Genomic DNA, 19,051 nt, shown 5'->3' with positions numbered 1-19,051 from the left:
GTGCTGCTGTCTGTTGAAGGAACCTCCCCACACTCAGAAACCCAGAACACTACTTCCTGTGTGTGCTGGACATGGGGAAACATAGCACACGCATTTTTCAGGGGTCACAGTAATTCCCAAGATGTGGGTTGTAGTTTAAACATCTCCACTACCCATGGAGAGGCACACGCTAATACTAAGTTTTAGATCCAAAATCCCACTTTCTACCACACACTGGCCTAGGCAAACCATCAGGGAAGACAAGCAAAGGGATTCTATTAAACCAAGACGCTGATGTCAGTTGGAGGAACTACCCCACCCTCAGGATACTGGAACCCAACCTTGTGTGATGGGGAGATTTTAAACCCCAGTCCACGCAGACGAATGGGTGCTCAGGTGTTTCACTTTATGGAGAATTCATCTAAATACTTCCTCAGTCCATCGGGGACACTCGCTACTATTTGGCCTCAAAGCCCAACCCCCAGGTTTCTCTCAGAGTCAGTCCTTGGGAAATACTCAGGGATTACAAGCTAAGGGATTCTATGAGAACCGAGCTGCTTCTGTCACCTGAAAGTGCCAGCCCACACTCAGGATAGCAGTAAACTTCTTCATGTGTGTACTGGTGGTGGTGATACAGAGTCCACGCTTTTTTCAAGGAGCACAGGTATTCCCATGTTGTGGGTTTTTGGTTAATAACCTACAAATCCCATGGAGAAGCACTCGCTAATACTTGGATTTAGAGCCCAACCCACCCTTTCCCCAGCACTCCGTATTAGGCAACCAAACAGGGTAGACAATTTAAGCGATTTTATAAGAAACAAGGCCCTGCTCTCAGTTGGAGGAGGCTGCCCACTCTCAGGATAACTGTGCAAGTGTTCGTGTGTGTGCTGGAGGTGTGGAAACAGACTCCACGGTTCTTTATGGGGGTACAGGTGTTCCCAGGTTAGGGATGTAGTTTAAACAACTTCACAAAACATAGAGAGGCCATCGCAAATACTTGGATTCGGAGCCCAAACCACACTGTCCCGCGCACTCCCGCCTAGTCTTTCCATCAGGGAAGACAAGCAGAGGGATTCAATTAGAACCCAGGCGCAGCTGTCAGTTGGAGGAACTTCCCTGCACTCAGAAATCCAGAACACATTCTTAGGTGTGGGAGAGATGTGCAGCCCCACTGCACCCAGATGAATGGAGGAAAAGGTGTTCCGTTTAGGGAGAAGTCCTCTAAGTACTTCCTCAGTGGATCAGGGGGCAATCACTGCTACTTGGCTTCCAAGCGCAACCCCCAGTTTTCCCTCATGGCCTGGCCTAAAGGGACACTCAGGGAACAGAAGCATAGGGATACTAATAGAATCCATGTGCTGCTGTTAGTTTGAGTAACTTCCCCACACTCAGAATACCAGAAAACTTTTTCGTGTGTGTGTTGGATGTAGGGAAACAGTCAAAGCATCTTTCAGGGGGCACATTTATTCCATGTATTTGGGTTGTAGGTTAAAAACCCACATCCCATGGATAGGCTCTCGCTAATACATGGTTTAGAGCCCAACCCCCACTTTCCCCAAATCTCCAGCCTAAGCATGCCATCAGGGAAGACAAGCTAAGTGATTCTTTTAGAACCCAGGCGCTGCTGTCATTTGGAGGAGCCTCCCCACAATCAGGATATCTGAGCAAGTCTCCATGTGTGTGCTGGAGGTGGGGAAACAGATTCCACGCATCTTTATGGGGCACAGGTGTTCCAAGTTTGGGGAAGTAGTTTATAACCTCCACTACCCACAAAGAGGCACTCGCTAATACTTGGCTTTAGAGCCCATCCCCCACCATCGCTTTCTGCTAGGCCTAGGAAAACACTTAGGGAAGTCAAGCTAAGGGATTCTATTAAAACCCAGGTGCTGCTGTCTGTTGGAGGAACCTCCCCACACTCAGAACCCCAGAACACTTCTTCCTGTGTGTGCTGGACGTGGGGAAACATAGCACACGCATTTTTCAGGGGTCACAGTAATTCCCAAGTTGTGGGTTGTAGTTTAAACATCTCCAATGCCCATGGAGAGGCACATGCTAATACTGAGTTTTAGACCCCAAATCCCACTTTCAACCACAAACTGGCCTATGCAAACCATCAGGGAAGACAAGCAAAGGGATTCTATTAAAACCAAGACGCTGATGTCAGTTGGAGGAACTACCCCACCCTCAGGATCCTGGAACCCAACCTTGTGTGGTGGGGAGATTTGTAGCCCCATTCCACGCAGATGAATGGGGGCTCAGGTGTTTCCCTTTATGGAGAATTCATCTAAATACTTCCTCAGTCCATCGGGGACACTCGCTACTATTTGGCCTCCAAGCCCAACCCCCAGGTTTCTCTCAGAGTCAGTCCTAGGGAAACACTCAGGGATTACAAGCTAAGGGATTCTATTAGAACGCAGCAGCGTCTGTCACCTGAAATTGCCAGCCCACACTCAGGATAGCAGAAAACTTCTTCATGTGTGTTCTGGTGGTGGGGATACAGAGTCCACGCTTTTTTCAAGGAGCAGAGGTATTCCCATGTTGTGGGTTTTTGGTTAATAACCTCCAAATCCCATGGAAATGCACTCGCTAATACTTGGATTTAGAGCACAACCCACCCTTTCCCCAGCATTCCGTAACAGGCAACCAAACAGTGTAGACAAGATAAGCGACTTTATAAGAACTAAGGCCCTGCTCTCAGTTGGAGGAGGCTGCCCACACTCAGGATAACTGTGCAAGTGTTCGTGTGTGTGCTGGAGGTGTGGAAACAGACTCCACGGATCTATATGGGGGCACAGGTGTTCCCAGGTTAGGGATGTAGTTTAAACATCTCAACAAACCATAGAGAGGTCATCGCAAATACTTGGTTTCGGAGCCCAAACCACACTGTCCCGTGCACTCCCGCCTAGGCTTTCCATCAGGGAAGACAAGCAGAGGGATTCAATTAGAACCCAGGCGCTGCAGTCAGTTGGAGGAACTTCCCTGCACTCAGAATTCCAGAACACATTCTTAGGTGTGGGAGAGTTGTGCAGCCCCACTGCACCCAGAAGAATGGAGGAAAATGTGTTCCGTTTAGGGAGAAGTCCTCTAAGTACTTCCTCAATGGATCAGGGGGCAATCACTGCTACGTGGCCTCCAAGCCCAACCCCCAGGTTTCCCTCATGTCCTGGCCTTAAAGAACACTCAGGGAACAGAAGCTAAGGGATACTAATAGAATCCAGGTGCTGCTGTCAGTTTGAGGAACTTCCCCACACTCAGAATACCAGAAAACATCTTCGTGTGTGTGCTGGATGTAGGGAAACAGTCAAAGCATATTTCAGGCGGCACATTTACTCCATGGTTGTGGGTTGTAGGTTAAAAACCCACATCCCATGGATAGGCTCTCGCTAATACTTGGTTTAGGGTCCAACCCCCACTTTCCCCCACTCTCCAGCCTAGGCATGCCATCAGGGAATACAAGCTAAGGGATTCTTTTAGAACCCAGGTGCTGCTGTAATTTGGAGGAGCCTCCCCACAATCAGGATACCTGAGCACGTCTCCGTGTGTGCTGGAGGTGGGGAAACAGATTCCACGCATATTTATGGGGCACGGGTGTTCCAAGTTTGGGGATGTAGTTTAAAACCCTCCACTACCCACGGAGATGCACTCGCTAATACTTGGCTTTAGAGCCCATCCCCCACCATCGCTTACTGCTAGGCCTAGGAATACACTTAGGGAAGTCAAGCTAAAGGATTCTATTAAAACCCAGGTGCTGCTGACTGTTGGAGGAACCTCCGCACACTCAGAACCCCAGAACACTTCTTCGTGTGTGTGCTTGATGTGGGGAAACAGAGCACACGCATTTTTCAGGGGTCACAGTAATTCCCAAGTTGTGGGTTGTAGTTTAAACATCTCCACTACCCATGGAGAGGCACACGCTAGTACTTAGTTATACAGCCGAAATCCCACTTTCAACCACACACTGGCCTAGGCAAACCATCAGGGAAGACAAGCAAAGGGATTCTATAAAAACCAAGACGCTGATGTCAGTCGGAGGAACTACCCCACCCTCAGGATACTGGAACCCAACCTTGTGTGGTGGGGTGGTTTGAAGCCCTACTCCACGCAGATGAATGGGTGCTCAGGTGTTTCCCTTTATGGAGAATTCATCTAAATACTTCCTCAGTCCATCGGGGACACTCGCTTCTATTTGGCCTCAAAGCCCAACCCCCAGGTTTCTCTCAGAGTCAGTCCTAGGGAAACACTCAGGGATTACAATCTAAGGGAGTCTATTAGAACCCAGCCGCTTCTGTCACCTGAAATTGCCAGCCCACACCCAGGATAGCAGAAAACTTCTTCATGTGTGTTCTGGTGGTGGGGATACAGAGTCCACGCTTTTTTCAAGGAGCACAGGTATTCCTATGTTGTGGGTTTTTGGTTAATAACCTCCAAATCTCATGGAGAAGCACTCGCTAATACTTGGATTTAGAGCCCAACCCACCCTTTCCCCAGCACTCCGTATCAGGCAACCAAAAAGGGTAGACAAGTTAAGCGATTTTATAAGAACCAAGGCCCAGCTCTCAGTTGGAGGATGCTGCCCACTCTCAGGATAACTGTGCAAGTGATCTTGTGTGTGCTTGAGGTGTGGAAACAGACTCCACGGATATTTATGGGGGCACAGGTGTTCCCAGGTTAGGGATGTAGTTTAAACACCTCCACAAACCATCGAGAGGTCATCGCAAATACTTGGTTTCGGAGCCCAAACCACACTGTCCCGCGCACTCCCGCCTAGGCTTTCCATCAGGGAAGACAAGCAGAGGGATTCAATTAGAACCCAGGCGCTGCTGTCAGTTGGAGGAACTTCCCTGCACTCAGAATTCCAGAACACATTCTTAGGTGTGGGAGAGATGTGCAGCCCCACTGCACCCAGATGAATGGAGGAAAAGGTTTTCCGTTTAGGGAGAAGTCCTCTAAGTACTTCCTCAATGGATCAGGGGGGCAATCACTGCTACGTGGCCTCCAAGCCCAACCCCCAGGTTTCCCTCATGGCCTGGCCTAAAAGAACACTCAGGGAACAGAAGCTAAGGGATACTAATAGAATCCAGGTGCTGCTGTCAGTTTGAGGAACTTCCCCACACTCAGAATACCAGAACACATCTTCGTGTGTGTGCTGGTTGTAGGGAAACAGTCAAAGCATCTTTCAGGCGGCACATTTACTTCATGGTTTTGGGTTGTAGGTTAAAATCCCACAACCCATTGATAGGCTCTCGCTAATACTTGGTTTAGGGCCCAACCCCCACTTTCCCCCACTCTCCAGCGTAGGTATGCCATCAGGGACTACAAGCTAAGGGATACTTTAAGAACCCAGGTGCTGCTGTCATTTGGAGGAGCCTCCCCACAATCAGGATACCTGAGCACGTCTCCGTGTGTGTGCTGGAAGTGGGGAAACAGATTCCACGCATCTTTATGGGGCACGGGTGTTCCAAGGTTGTGGATGTAGTATAAAACCCTCCTCTACCCACGGAGATGCACTCGCTAATACTTGGCTTTAGAGCCCATCCCCCACCATCGCTTTCTGCTAGGCTTAGGAAAACACATAGGGAAGTCAAGCTAAGGGATTCTATTAAAACCCAGGTGCTGCTGTCTGTTGGAGGAACCTCCCCACACTCAGAACCCCAGAACACTTCTTCCTGTGTGGGCTGGACGTGGGGAAACAGAGCACACGCATTTTTCAGGGGTCACAGTAATTCCCAAGTTGTGGGTTGTAGTTTAAACATCTCCACTACCCATGGAGAGGCACACGCTGATACTTAGTTTTAGATTCCAAATCCCACTTTCAACCACACACTGGCCTAGGCCAACCATCAGGGAAGACAAGCAAAGGGATTCTATTAAAACCAAGACGCTGATGTCAGTTGGAGGAACTACCCCACCTTCAGGATACTGGAACCCAACCTTGTGTGGTGGGGAGATTTGAAGCCCCACTCCACGCAGATGAATGGGTGCTCAGGTGTTTCCCTTTATGGAGAATTCATCTAAATACTTCCTCAGTCCATCGGGGACACTCGCTACTATTTGGCCTCAAAGCCCAACCCCCAGGTTTCTCTCAGAGTCAGTCCTAGGGAAACACTCAGGGATTACAAGCTAAGGGATTCTATTAGAACCCAGCCGCTTCTGTCACCTGAAATTGCCAGCCCACACTCAGGATAGCAGAAAACTTCTTCATGTGTGTTCTGGTGGTGGGGATACCGAGTCAATGCTATTTTCAAGGAGCACAGGTATTCCCATGTTGTGGGTTTTTGGTTAATAAACTCCAAATCCCATGGAGAAGCACTCGCTAATACTTGGATTTAGAGCCCAACCCACCCTTTCCCCAGCACTCCGTATCAGGCAACCAAACAGGGTAGACAAGTTAAGCGATTATATAAGAACCAAGGCCCTGCTCTCAGTTGGAGGAGGCTGCCCACTCTCAGGATAACTGTGCAAGTGTTCGTGTGTGTGATGGAGGTGTGGAAACAGACTCCACGGATCTATATGGGGGCACAGGTGTTCCCAGGTTAGGGATGTAGTTTAAACACCTCCACAAACCATAGAGAGGTCATCGCAAATACTTGGTTTCGGAGCCCAAACCACACTATCCCCCGCACTCCCGCCTAGGCTTTCCATCAGGGAAGACAAGCAAAGGGATTCAATTAGAACCCAGGCGCTGCTGTCAGTTGGAGGAACTTCCCTGCACTCAGAATTCCAGAACACATTCTTAGGTGTGGGAGAGATGTGCAGCCCCACTCCACCCAGATGAATGGAGGAAAAGGTGTTCCGTTTAGGGAGAAGTCCTCTAAGTACTTCCTCAGTGGATCAGGGGGCACTCATTGCTACTTGGTCTCCAAGCCCAACCCCCAGCTTTCCCTCATGGCCTGGCCTAAAGGAACACTCAGGGAACAGAAGCTAAGGGGTACTAATACAACCCAGGTGCTGCTGTCAGTTTGAGGAACCTCCCCACACTCAGAATACCAGAACATTTCTTCGAGTGTGTGCTGGATGTAGGGAAAGAGTCAAAGCATCTTTAAGGGGGCACATTTATACCATGGTTGTCGGTTGCAGGTTAAAAACCCACATCCCATGGATAGGCTCTCGCTAATTCTTGGTGTAGAGCCCAACCCCCTCTTTCCCACTCTCTCCAGCTTAGGCATGCCATCAGGGAAGCCAAGCTAATGGATTCTATTAGAACCCAGGCGCTGCTGTCATTTGGAGGAGCCTCCCCACAATCAGGATACCTGAGCACGTCTCCGTGTGTGTGCTGGAGGTGGGGAAACAGATTCCACGCATCTTTATGGGGCACATGTGTTCCAAGGTTGGGGAAGTATTTTAAAACCCTCCACAGCCCACAGAGATGCACTCGCTAATACTTGGCTTTAGAGCCCTTCCTCCACCATCGCTTACTGCTAGGCCTAAGAAAACACTTAGGGAAGTCAAACTAAGGGATTCTATAAAAAGCCAGGTGCTGCTGTCTGTTGGAGGAACCTCCCCACACTCAGAACCCCAGAACACTTCTTCCTGTGTGTGCTGGAGGTGGGGAAACATAGCACACGCATTTTTCAGGGGGCACAGTTATTCCACGGTTGTGGGTTGTAGGTCAGACACCCTCATCCCATGGATAAGCTCTTGCTAATACTTGGTTTAGAGCCAAATCCCAAATTTCCCCCACACACCGGCCTTTTCAATCCATCATGGAAGACAAGTTAAGGTATTGTATTAGAACCCAGGCGCTGCTGTTAGTGGGAAGAACCTCGCCACACTCAAGACATCTGAACCCAATGCCGTGTGTGTGCTGGAGGAGGGAAACAGAGTCCACGCATCTTTCTGGGGGCACAGGTGTTCCCAGGTTGGGGATGTAGTTAAACACTTCCACTGCTCATAGAGAGGCACTCGCTATTACTTTGGTTTAGTGTTCAACCACACCTTCGCTCACAGCCCGGCCTATGGAAACACTCAGGGAAGTCAAGCCAAGTGTTTCTATTAGATCCCAGCTTCTGCTGACAGTTGGAGGAGCCTCCCCTCACTCACGATACCAGAAAAGTTCTTCATGTGTGTCCTGGAGGTGGGGAAACAAAGTCCACGTTTATTTATTGGATCACAGATGTTCCCAGGTTGGGGATGTAGGTAAACACTTCCACTGCTCATAGAGAGGCGCTCGCTATTACTTTGGTTTAGTGCCCAACCCCACCTTAACTCATATCGCGGCCAAAGGAAACAATCAGGGATGTCAATCCAAGAGATTCTATTAGATCCCAGGTGCTGCCGTCAGTTGGAGGAGCCTCCCCACACTTAGGATATCTGAAGAGTTCTTCATGTGTTGCTGGCGTTGGGGAAACAAGATCTACACATCTTGCAAGGGGCACAGGTATTCACAGGTTGTGGATTGCAGTTTAAAGACCTCCACATCCCGTGGAGAGGCACTCGATTGTACTTGTTTTTCGAGGCTGAACCCCACATTCCCCCACACTCTGGTATAGACAAGTCATCAGCGAAGGCAAACTTAGGGATTGTATTAGAACCCAGTCGCTGTTGTCAGTTGGAGAATCTTCCCCACACTCAGGATCCGGAATCCAGCCTTTAGTGTGGGGGATGTGTGGAGACTCACCCCACGCAGAAGAATGGGGGCACAGGTGTTCCACGTTAGGGAGAATTCCTCAAAATATTTCCTCAGTCCATTGGAGGCCCTCGATGCTACTTGGCCTCCAATCCCAACCCCCAGCTTTCCCTCGCAGTCCGGCGTAGGGTAACACACAGGAAATACAAGCTAAGGGGTTTTATTGGAACCCAGGCACTGCTGTCATTTGGAAGATCTTCCCCACTCCCAGGATACCTGAACACATTATCGTGTGTGTGCTGGAGGTGGTGAAAGAGTGTCCACGCATCTTCATGAGGGCACAGGTGTTCCCAGGTTTGGATGTCGTTTAAACACCTCCACTGAACATAGAGAGGCACACGCTAATACTTGGCTTTAGAGCCCGACCCCCACCTAGGCTCAGAGCCCAGCCTAGGAAAACACTGAAGGATGTCAAACATAGGGATTATATTAGATCCCAGGTGCTGCTGTCAGTTGGAGGAGTCTCCCCACACTCAGGATACCAGAACACCACATCGTGTGTGTGCTGAAGGTGGGGAAACAGTGTCCTTGCAACTTTCAGGGGGCACAGGTATTCCCAAATATTTGGTTGTAGGTTAAACCACTTCAAATCCCGTGGAGAGGCACTCAATAATACTTGGTTTTAGAGCCCAACCCTCACATTCCCCCGCACTCCCGCCTAGGCTAGCCATCAGTGAAGACAAGTTAATGGATTCGATTAGAACCCAGGGCCTGCTGTCAGTTGTAGGTGCCTCCCCACACTCAGGAAACCTCAACCCGTCTTCGTGTGTGTGCTGGAGTTGGGGAAACAGAGTCGACGCAATTTTTGGGGGGCACAGTTGTTCCAAGTTTGGGGATGTATTTTAAACACCTCCACTGCCCATAGAGAGGCACTCGCTATTACTAGTCTTTAGTGCCCAACACCCAACTTCGCTCACAGCCTGGCCAATGGAAACACTCAGGGAAAGCAAGCCTAATGATATTATAAGTTCCCAGTTGCTGCTGTCATTTGGAGGTGCCTACCCACACTCAGTATACCAGAACTATTCTTCGTGGGTGTGCTGGAGGTGAGGACAGAGAGACCACGCATTTTTATGGGGGGCAGGTGTTTAAAGGTTAGGGATGTAGTTTTAAAAACCTCCAATCCCATAGAGAGGCACTCGCTAAAACCTAGCTATAGAGACCAAACCCCACATTAGATCAAAGCCTGGCCTATGTAAACACTCAGGGAACACAAGCTAAGGGATTCTAATAGAACCCAGGTGCTGCTGTCATTTGGAGTAGCCTCCCCATGCTCAGGATTCCAGAAAACTTCTTCGTGTGTGTGCTGTTGGTGGAAAAACAGTGTCCACGCATATTCCAGGGGGCAAAGGTATTCCCTTGTTGGGGGTTGTTGGTTAAACACCTCAACTTCCCATGGAGAGGCACACACTAATACTTGGATTTAGAGCCCAAATCCCACTTTGAACCGCACTCCAGCTTATGCAATCCATCAGGGAAGAGAAGCTTAAGGATTCTACTAGAACACTGGCACTGCTCTCAGTTGGAGGAACTTTCCCACTCTCAGAATTCCAGAAGCCAACCTTGTGTGGCGGGGAGATGTGGAGCCACAATCCAAGTAGATAAATGGGGTCACACTTGTTTCCCATTAGAGAGAAGTCCTCTAAATAATTCCATATTCCATCGGGGGGCAGTTGCTGCTACTTGGCCTCCAAGCCAAACTCCCAGATTTCCCTCTCAGCCCGGCATAGGGACACACTCAAGGAATACAAGCTAAGGGATTCTATTAGAACCCAGGCGCTGCTGTCATTTGGAGGAGCCTCTCCACAATCAGGATACCTGAGCACGTCTCCGTGTGTGTGCTGGAGGTGGGGAATAAGTGTCCACGCATCTTTATGGGGGCACAGGTGTTCCAAGGTTGGGGAAGATGTTTCAAATCCTCCACTGCCCACAGAGATGCACTAGCTTATTCTTGGCTTTAGAGCCCATTCCCCACCATCGCTCACTGCTAGGTCTAGGAAAAATCTTAGGGAAGTCAAGCTGAGTTATTCTATTAGAACGCAGGCGCTGTTGTCAGTTGGAGAATCTTCCACACACTCAGGATTTCGGATCCCAGCCTTGTGTGTGGGGGAGGTGTGGATACCCAGTCCAAACAGATGAATGGGGGCACAGGTGTTCCACATTAGCGTGAAATCCTCTAAGTACTTCCTCAGTAAATCGGGGGGCACTCGTTGCTACTTGGACTTCAAATCCAACCCCCACTTTCCCCCACTCCCAGCCTAGGCATGTCATCAGGTAAGACAAGCTAAGTGATTCTATTAGATCCCAGGCGCTGCTGTCAGTTGGAGGAGACTCCCCACACTCACGATACCTGAACAAATTTTTGTGTGTGTGCTGTTGTTGGAGATACATAGTCCACGCAACTTTATGGGGGCACAAGTGTTCCCAGGGAGGGAATGTACTTAAAACACCTCCACTGCCCATAGAGAGGCACTCGCTATTACTTGGCTTTAGAGCCCAACCCCCACTTTCGCTCCCATCACGTCCTTGGAAAACACTCAGGGAAGATAACCTAAGGGATCCTATTAGAACCCAGATGCTGCTGTCAGTGGGAGGTGCCTCCCCACACTCAGGATACCAGAACAATTCTTCATGTGTGTGCTGGAGGTGGGGAAACAGAGTCCACGCATTTTTCGAGGAGCACAGGTATTCCCAGGTTGTGGGATTTTGGTGAATAATTTCCTCTTCCCATGGAGAAGCACTCGCTAATACTAGATTTACAGCCCAACCCCCAATTTCCCCCGCACACCGCCCTTGGCAAGCCATCATTGAAGACAAGTAAATGTATTGTATTAGACCCGGGCGCTGCTGTTAGTTGGAGGAACATCCCCACACTCAAAACATCTGAGCCAGATATCGTGTGTGTGCTGGAGGAGGGAGAATTAGTCCACACATCTTTATGGTGTCACAGGTGTTAACAGCTTGGGGATATACTTTAACCACCTCCCTTGCCAGAAGATAGGAACTCGCTAATACTTGGTTTTAGAGCACAACCCATAACTTCGCTCAAAACCTGGCCAAGGAAAATACCCAGGGAAGTCAATCTAATGGATCCAATTAGATCCCAGGTGCTATTTTCAGTTGCAGGAGCCTCCCCACACTCAGTATACCAGAAAACTTCGTGTGTGTGCTGGAGGTGGGGAAACAAAGAACCCGCATTTTTCAGGGGTCACAGTAATTCACAAGTTGTGGGTTGTAGTTTAAACATCTCCACTACCCATGGAGAGGCACACGCTGATACTTAGTTTTAGATTCCAAATCCCACTTTCAACCACACACTGGCCTAGGCCAACCATCAGGGAAGACAAGCAAAGGGATTCTATTAAAACCAAGACGCTGATGTCAGTTGGAGGAACTACCCCACCTTCAGGATACTGGAACCCAACCTTGTGTGGTGGGGAGAATTGAAGCCACACTCCACGCAGATGAATGGGTGCTCAGGTGTTTCCCTTTATGGAGAATTCATCTAAATACTTCCTCAGTCCATCGGGGACACTCGCTACTATTTGGCCTCAAAGCCCAACCCCCAGGTTTCTCTCAGAGTCAGTCCTAGGGAAACACTCAGGGATTACAAGCTAAGGGATTCTATTAGAACCCAGCCGCTTCTGTCACCTGAAATTGCCAGCCCACACTCAGGATAGCAGAAAACTTCTTCATGTGTGTTCTGGTGGTGGGGATACAGAGTCCATGCTATTTTCAAGGAGCACAGGTATTCCCATGTTGTGGGTTTTTGGTTAATAAACTCCAAATCCCATGGAGAAGCACTCGCTAATACTTGGATTTAGAGCCCAACCCACCCTTTCCCCAGCACTCCATATCAGGCAACCAAACAGGGTAGACAAGTTAAGCGATTTTATAAGAACCAAGGCCCTGCTCTCAGTTGGAGGAGGCTGCCCACTCTCAGGATAACTGTGCAAGTGTTCGTGTGTGTGCTGGAGGTGTGGAAACATACTCCACGGATCTTTATGGGGACACAGGTGTTCCCAGGTTAGGGATGTTGTTTAAACACCTCCACAAACCATAGAGAGGTCATCGCAAATACTTGGTTTCAGAGCCCAAAGGACACTGTCCCCCGCACTCCCGCCTAGGCTTTCCATCAGGGAAGACAAGCAAAGGGATTCAATTAGAACCCAGGCGCTGCTGTCAGTTGGAGGAACTTCCCTGCACTCAGAATTCCAGAACACATTCTTAGGTGTGGGAGAGATGTGCAGCCCCACTCCACCCAGATGAATGGAGGAAAAGTTGTTCCGTTTAGGGAGAAGTCCTCTAAGTACTTCCTCAGTGGATCAGGGTGCACTCACTGCTACTTGGCCTCCAAACCCAACCCCCAGCTTTCCCTCATGGCCTGGCTTAAAGGAACACTCAGGGAACAGAAGCTAAGGTATAATAATAGAACCCAGGTGCTGCTGTCTGTTGGAGGAACCTCCCACACTCAGAACCCCAGAACACTTCTTCCTGTGTGTGCTGGACGTGGGGAAACAGCACACGCATTTTTCAGGGGTCACAGTAATTCCCAAGTTGTGGGTTGTAGTTTAAACATCTCAACTACCCATGGAGAGGCACACGCTAATACTTAGTTTTAGAGCCCAAATCCCACTTTCAACCACACACTGGCCTAGGCAAACCATCAGGGAAGACAAGCAAAGGGATTCTACTAAATCCAAGACGCTGATGTCAGTTGGAGGCACTACCCCACCCTCAGGATACTGGAACACAACCTTGTGTGGTGGGGAGATTTGAAGCCCCACTCCACGCAGATGAATGGGTGCTCAGGTGTTTCCCTTTATGGAGAATTCATCTAAATACTTCCTCAGTCCATCGGGGACACTCGCTACTATTTGGCCTCAAAGCCAAACCTCCAGTATTCTCTCAGAGTCAGTCCTAGGGAAACACTCAGGGATTACAAACTAAGGGATTCTATTAGAACCCAGCCGCTTCTGTCACCTGAAATTGCCAGCCCACACTCAGGATAGCAGAAAACTTCTTCATGTGTGTTCTGGTGGTGGGGATACAGGGTCCACGTTTTTTTTAAGGAGCACAGGTATTCCCGTGTTGTGGGGTTTTGGTTAATAACCTCCAAATCCCATGGAGAATCACTCGCTAATACTTGGATTTAGAGCCCAACCCACCCTTTCTCCAGCACTCCGTATCAGGCAACCAAAAAGGGTAGACAAGTTAAGCGATTTTATAAGAATCAAGGCCCTGCTCTCAGTTGGAGGAGGCTGTCCACTCTCAGGATAACTGTGCAAGTGTTCGTGTGTGTGCTGGAGGTGTGGAAACAGACTCCACGGATCTTTATGGGGGCACAGGTGTTCCCAGGTTAGGGATGTAGTTTAAACACCTCCACAAACCATAGAGAGGTCATCGCAAATACTTGGTTTCGGAGCCCTAGCCACACTTTCCCCAGCACTCCCGCCTAGGCTTTCCATCAGGGAAGACAAGCAAAGGGATTCAATTAAAACCCAGGCGCTGCAGTCAGTTGGAGGAACTTCCCTGCACTCAGAATTCCAGAACACATTCTTAGGTGTGGGAAAGAGGTGCAGCCCAACTCCACCCAGATGAATGGAGGAAAAGGTGTTCCGTTTAGGGAGAAGTCCTCTAAGTAGTTCCTCAGTGGTTCAGGGGGCACTCACTTCTACTTGGCCTCCAAGCCCAACCCCCAGCTTTCCCTCATGGCCTGGCCTAAAGGAACACTAAGGGAACAGAAGCTAAGGGATACTAATAGAACCCAGGTGCTGCTGTCAGTTGGAGGAACCTCCCCACACTCAGAATACCAGAAAACTTCTTCGCGTGTGTGCTGGAAGTAGGGAAATGACAAAGCATCTTTCAGGGGGCACATTTATTTCATGGTTGTGGGTTGTAGGTTAAAAACCCACATCCCATGGATAGGCTCTCTCTTATACTTGGTTTAGAGCCCAACCCCCACGTTCCCCCACACCCCAGCCTAGGCATGACATCAGGGAAGACAAGCTAAGGGATTCTTTTAGAACCCAGGCGCTTCTGTCATTTGGAGGACCCTCCCACAAACAGGATACCTGAGCACGTCTCAGTGTGTGTGCTGGTTGTGGGGAAACAGATTCCACGCATCTATATGGGGCACAGGTGTTCCAAGTTTGGGGAAGTAGTTTAAAACCCTCCACTACCCACAGAGATGCACTCGCTAATACTTGGCTTTAGAGCCCATCCCCCACCATCGCTTACTTCTAGGCCTAGGAAAACACTTAGGGAAGTCAAGCTAAGGGATTCTATTAAAACCCAGCTGCTGCTGTCTGTTGGAGGAACCTCCCCACACTCAGAACCCCAGAACACTTCTTCCTGTGTGTGCTGGACGTGGGGAAACATAGCACACGCATTTTTCAGGGTTCACAGTAATTCCCAAGTTGTGGGTTGTAGTTTAAACATCCCCACTACCAATGGAGAGGCACACGCTAATACTTAGTTTTAGATCCCAAATCCCACTTTCAACCACACACTGGCCTAGGCAAACCATCAGGGAAGACAAGCAAAGGGATTCTTTTAAAACCAAGACACTGATGTCAGTTGGAGGAACTACCCCACCCTAAGGATACTGGAACCCAACCTTGTGTGGTGGGGAGATTTCAAGCCCCACTCCACGCAGATAATGGGTGCTCAGGTGTTTCCCTTTATGGAGAATTCATCTAAATAATTCCTCAGTCCATCAGGGACACTCGCTACTATTTGGCCTCAAAGCACAACCCCCAGGTTTCTCTCAGAGTCAGTCCTAGGGAAACACTCAGGTATTACAAGCTAAGAGATTCTATTAGAACCCAGCCGCTTCTGTCACCTGAAATTGCCAGCCCACACTCAGGATAGCAGAAAACTTCTTCATGTGTGTTCTGGTGGTGGGGATACAGAGTCCACGCTTTTTTCAAGGAGCACAGGTATTCCCATGTTGTGGGTTTTTGGTTAATAACCTCCAAATCCCATGGAGAAGCACTCGCTAATACTTGGATTTAGAGCCCAACCCACCCTTTCCCCAGCATTCCGTATCAGGCAACCTAACAGGGTAGACAAGTTAAGCGATTTTATAAGAACCAAGGCCCTGCTCTCAGTTGGAGGAGGCTGCCCACTCCCAGGATAACTGTGCAAGTGTTCGTGTGTGTGCTGGAGGTGTGGAAACAGACTCCACGGATCTTTATGGGGGCACAGGTGTTCCCAGGTTAGGAATATAGTTTAAACACCTCCACAAACCATAGAGAGGTCATCGCAAATACTTGGTTTCGGAGCCCTAGCCACACTTTCCCCAGCACTCCCGCCTAGGCTTTCCATCAGGGAAGACAAGCAAAGGGATTCAATTAAAACCCAGGCGCTGCAGTCAGTTGGAGGAACTTCCCTGCACTCAGAATTCCAGAACATATTCTTAGGTGTGGGAGAGAGGTGCAACCCAACTCCACCCAGATGAATGGAGGAAAAGGTGTTCCGTTTAGGGAGAAGTCCTCTAAGTAGTTCCTCAGTGGTTCAGGGGGCACTCACTTCTACTTGGCCTCCAAGCCCAACCCCCAGCTTTCCCTCATGGCCTGGCCTAAAGGAACACTCAGGGAACAGAACCTAAGGGATACTAATAGAACCCAGGTGCTGCTGTCAGTTGGAGGAACCTCCCCACACTCAGAATACCAGAAAACTTCTTCGCGTGTGTGCTGGATGTAGGGAAACGGTCAAAGCATCTTTCAGGGGGCACATTTATATCATGTTTGTGGGTTGTAAGTTAAAAACCCAAATCCCATGGATAGGCTCTCTCTTATACTTGGTTTAGAGCCCAACCCCCACGTTCCCCCACTCCCCAGCCTAGGCATGACATCAGGGAAGACAAGCTAAGGGATTCTTTTAGAACCAAGGCGCTTCTGTCATTTGGAGGAGCCTCCCACAAACAGGATACCTGAGCACGTCTCAGTGTGTGTGCTGGTTGTGGGGAAACAGATTCCACGCATCTATATGGGGCACAGGTGTTCCAAGGTTGGGGAAGTAGTTTAAAACCCTCCACTACCCACAGAGATGCACTCGCTAATACTTGGCTTTAGAGCCCATCCCCCACCATCGCTTACTGCTAGGCCTAGGAAAACACTTAGGGAAGTCAAGCTAAGGGATTCTATTAAAACCCAGATGCTGCTGTCTGTTGGAGGAACCTCCCCACACTCAGAACACCAGAACACTACTTTCTGTGTGTGCTGGACGTGGGGAAACATAGCACACGCATTTTTCAGGGTTCACAGTAATTCCCAAGTTGTGGGTTGTAGTTTAAACATCTCCACTACCCATGGAGATGCACACGCTAATACTTAGTTTTAGATCCCAAATCCCACATTCAACCACACACTGGCCTAGGCAAACCATCAGGGAAGACAAACAAAGGGATTCAATTAAAACCAAGACGCTGATGTCAGTTGGAGGAACTACCCAACCCTCAGGATACTGGAACGCAACCTTGTGTGGTGGGGAGATTTGAAGCCCCACTCCACGCAGATGAATGGGTGCTCAGGTGTTTCCCTTTATGGAGAATTCATCTTAATACTTCCTCGGTCCATCAGGGACACTCGCTACTATTTGGCCTCAAAGCCCAACCCCCAGGTTTCTCTCAGAGTCAGTCCTAGGGAAACACTCAGGGATTACAAGCTAAGGGATTCTATTAGAACCCAGCCGCTTCTGTCACCTGAAATTGCCAGCCCACACTCAGGATAACAGAAAACTACTTCATGTGTGTTCTGGTTGTGGGGATAAAGAGTCCATGCTTTTTTCAAGGAGCACAGGTATTCCCATGTTGTGAGGTTTTGGTTAATAACCTCCAAATCACATGGAGAAGCACTCGCTAATACTTGGATTTAGAGCCCAACCTAACCTTTCCCCAGCACTCCGTATCAGGCAACCAAACAGGGTAGACAAGTTAAGCGATTTTATAAGAACCAAGGCCCTGCTCTCAGTTGGAGGAGGCTGCCCACTCTCAGGATAACTGTGCAAGTGTTCGTGTGTGTGCTGGAAGTGTGGAAACAGACTCCACGGATCTTTATGGGGCACAGGTGTTCCCAGGGTAGGGATGTAGTTTAAACACCTCCACAAACCATAGAGAGGTCATCGCAAATACTTGGTTTCCGAGCCCAAACCGCACTGTCCCCCGCACTCCCGCCTAGGCTTTCCATCAGGGAAGACAAGCAAAGGGATTCAATTCGAACCCAGGCGCTGCTGTCAGTTTGAGGAACTTCCATGCACTCAGAATTCCAGAAAACATTCTTAGGTGTGGGAGAGATGTGCAGCCCCACTGCACCCAGATGAATGGAGGAAAAGGTGTTCCGTTTAGGGAGAAGTCCTCTAAGTACTTCCTCAGTGGATCAGGGGGCACTCATTGCTACGTGGCCTCTAAGCCCAACCCCCAGCTTTCCCTCATGGCCTGGCCTAAAGGAACACTCAGGGAACAGAAACTAAGGGATACTAATAGAACCCAGGTGCTGCTGTCAGTTTGAGGAACCTCCCCAAACTCAGAATACCAGAACACTTCTTCGCGTGTGTGCTGGATGTAGGGAAACAGTCAAAGCATCTTTCAGGGGGCACATTTATTCCATGGTTGTGGTTTGTATGTTAAAAACACACATCCCATGGATAGGCTCTCGCTAATACTTGGTTTAGAGCCCAACCCCCACTTTCCCCCCTCTCCAGCCTAGGAATGCCATCAGATAAGGCAAGCTAAGGGATTCTATAAGAACCCAGGCGGTGCTGTCATTTGGAGGAGCCTCCCCACAATCAGGATACCTGAGCACGTCTCCGTGTTTGTGCTGGAAGTGGGGAAAAAGATTCCACGCATGTTTATGGGGCAGAGCTGTTCCAAGGTTGGGGAAGTAATTTAAAACCCTCCACTACCCACAGAGATGCACTCGCTAATACTTGGCTTTAGAGCCCATCCCCCACCATCGCTTACTGCTAGGCTTAGGAAAACACTTAGGGAAGTCAAGCTAAGGGATTCTATTAAAACCCAGGTGCTGCTGTCTGTTGGAGGAACCTCCCCACACTCAGAATCCCAGAACACTTCTTCCTGTGTGTGCTGGACGTGGGGAAACATAGCACACACATTTTTCAGGGGTCACAGTAATTCCCAAGTTGTGGGTTGTAGTTTAAACATCTCCACAACCCATGGAGAGGCAAACGCTAATACTTAGTTTTAGATCCCAAATCCCACTTTCAACCACACATTGGCCTAGGCAAACCATCAGGGAAGACAAGCAAAGGGATTCTATTAAAACCAAGACGCTGATGTCAGTTGGAGGAACTACCCAACCCTCAGGATACTGGAACCCAACCTTGTGTGGTGGGGAGATTTGAAGCCCCACTCCACGCAGATGAATGGGTGCTCAGGTGTTACCCTTTATGGAGAATTCATCTAAATACTTCCTCAGTCCATCG

This window comes from Vicugna pacos, unplaced genomic scaffold, assembly GCF_048564905.1.
Source record: "Vicugna pacos unplaced genomic scaffold, VicPac4 scaffold_13, whole genome shotgun sequence".
Lineage (NCBI taxonomy): Eukaryota > Metazoa > Chordata > Mammalia > Artiodactyla > Camelidae > Vicugna > Vicugna pacos.
Note: the sequence above shows the minus strand (reverse complement) of the source record.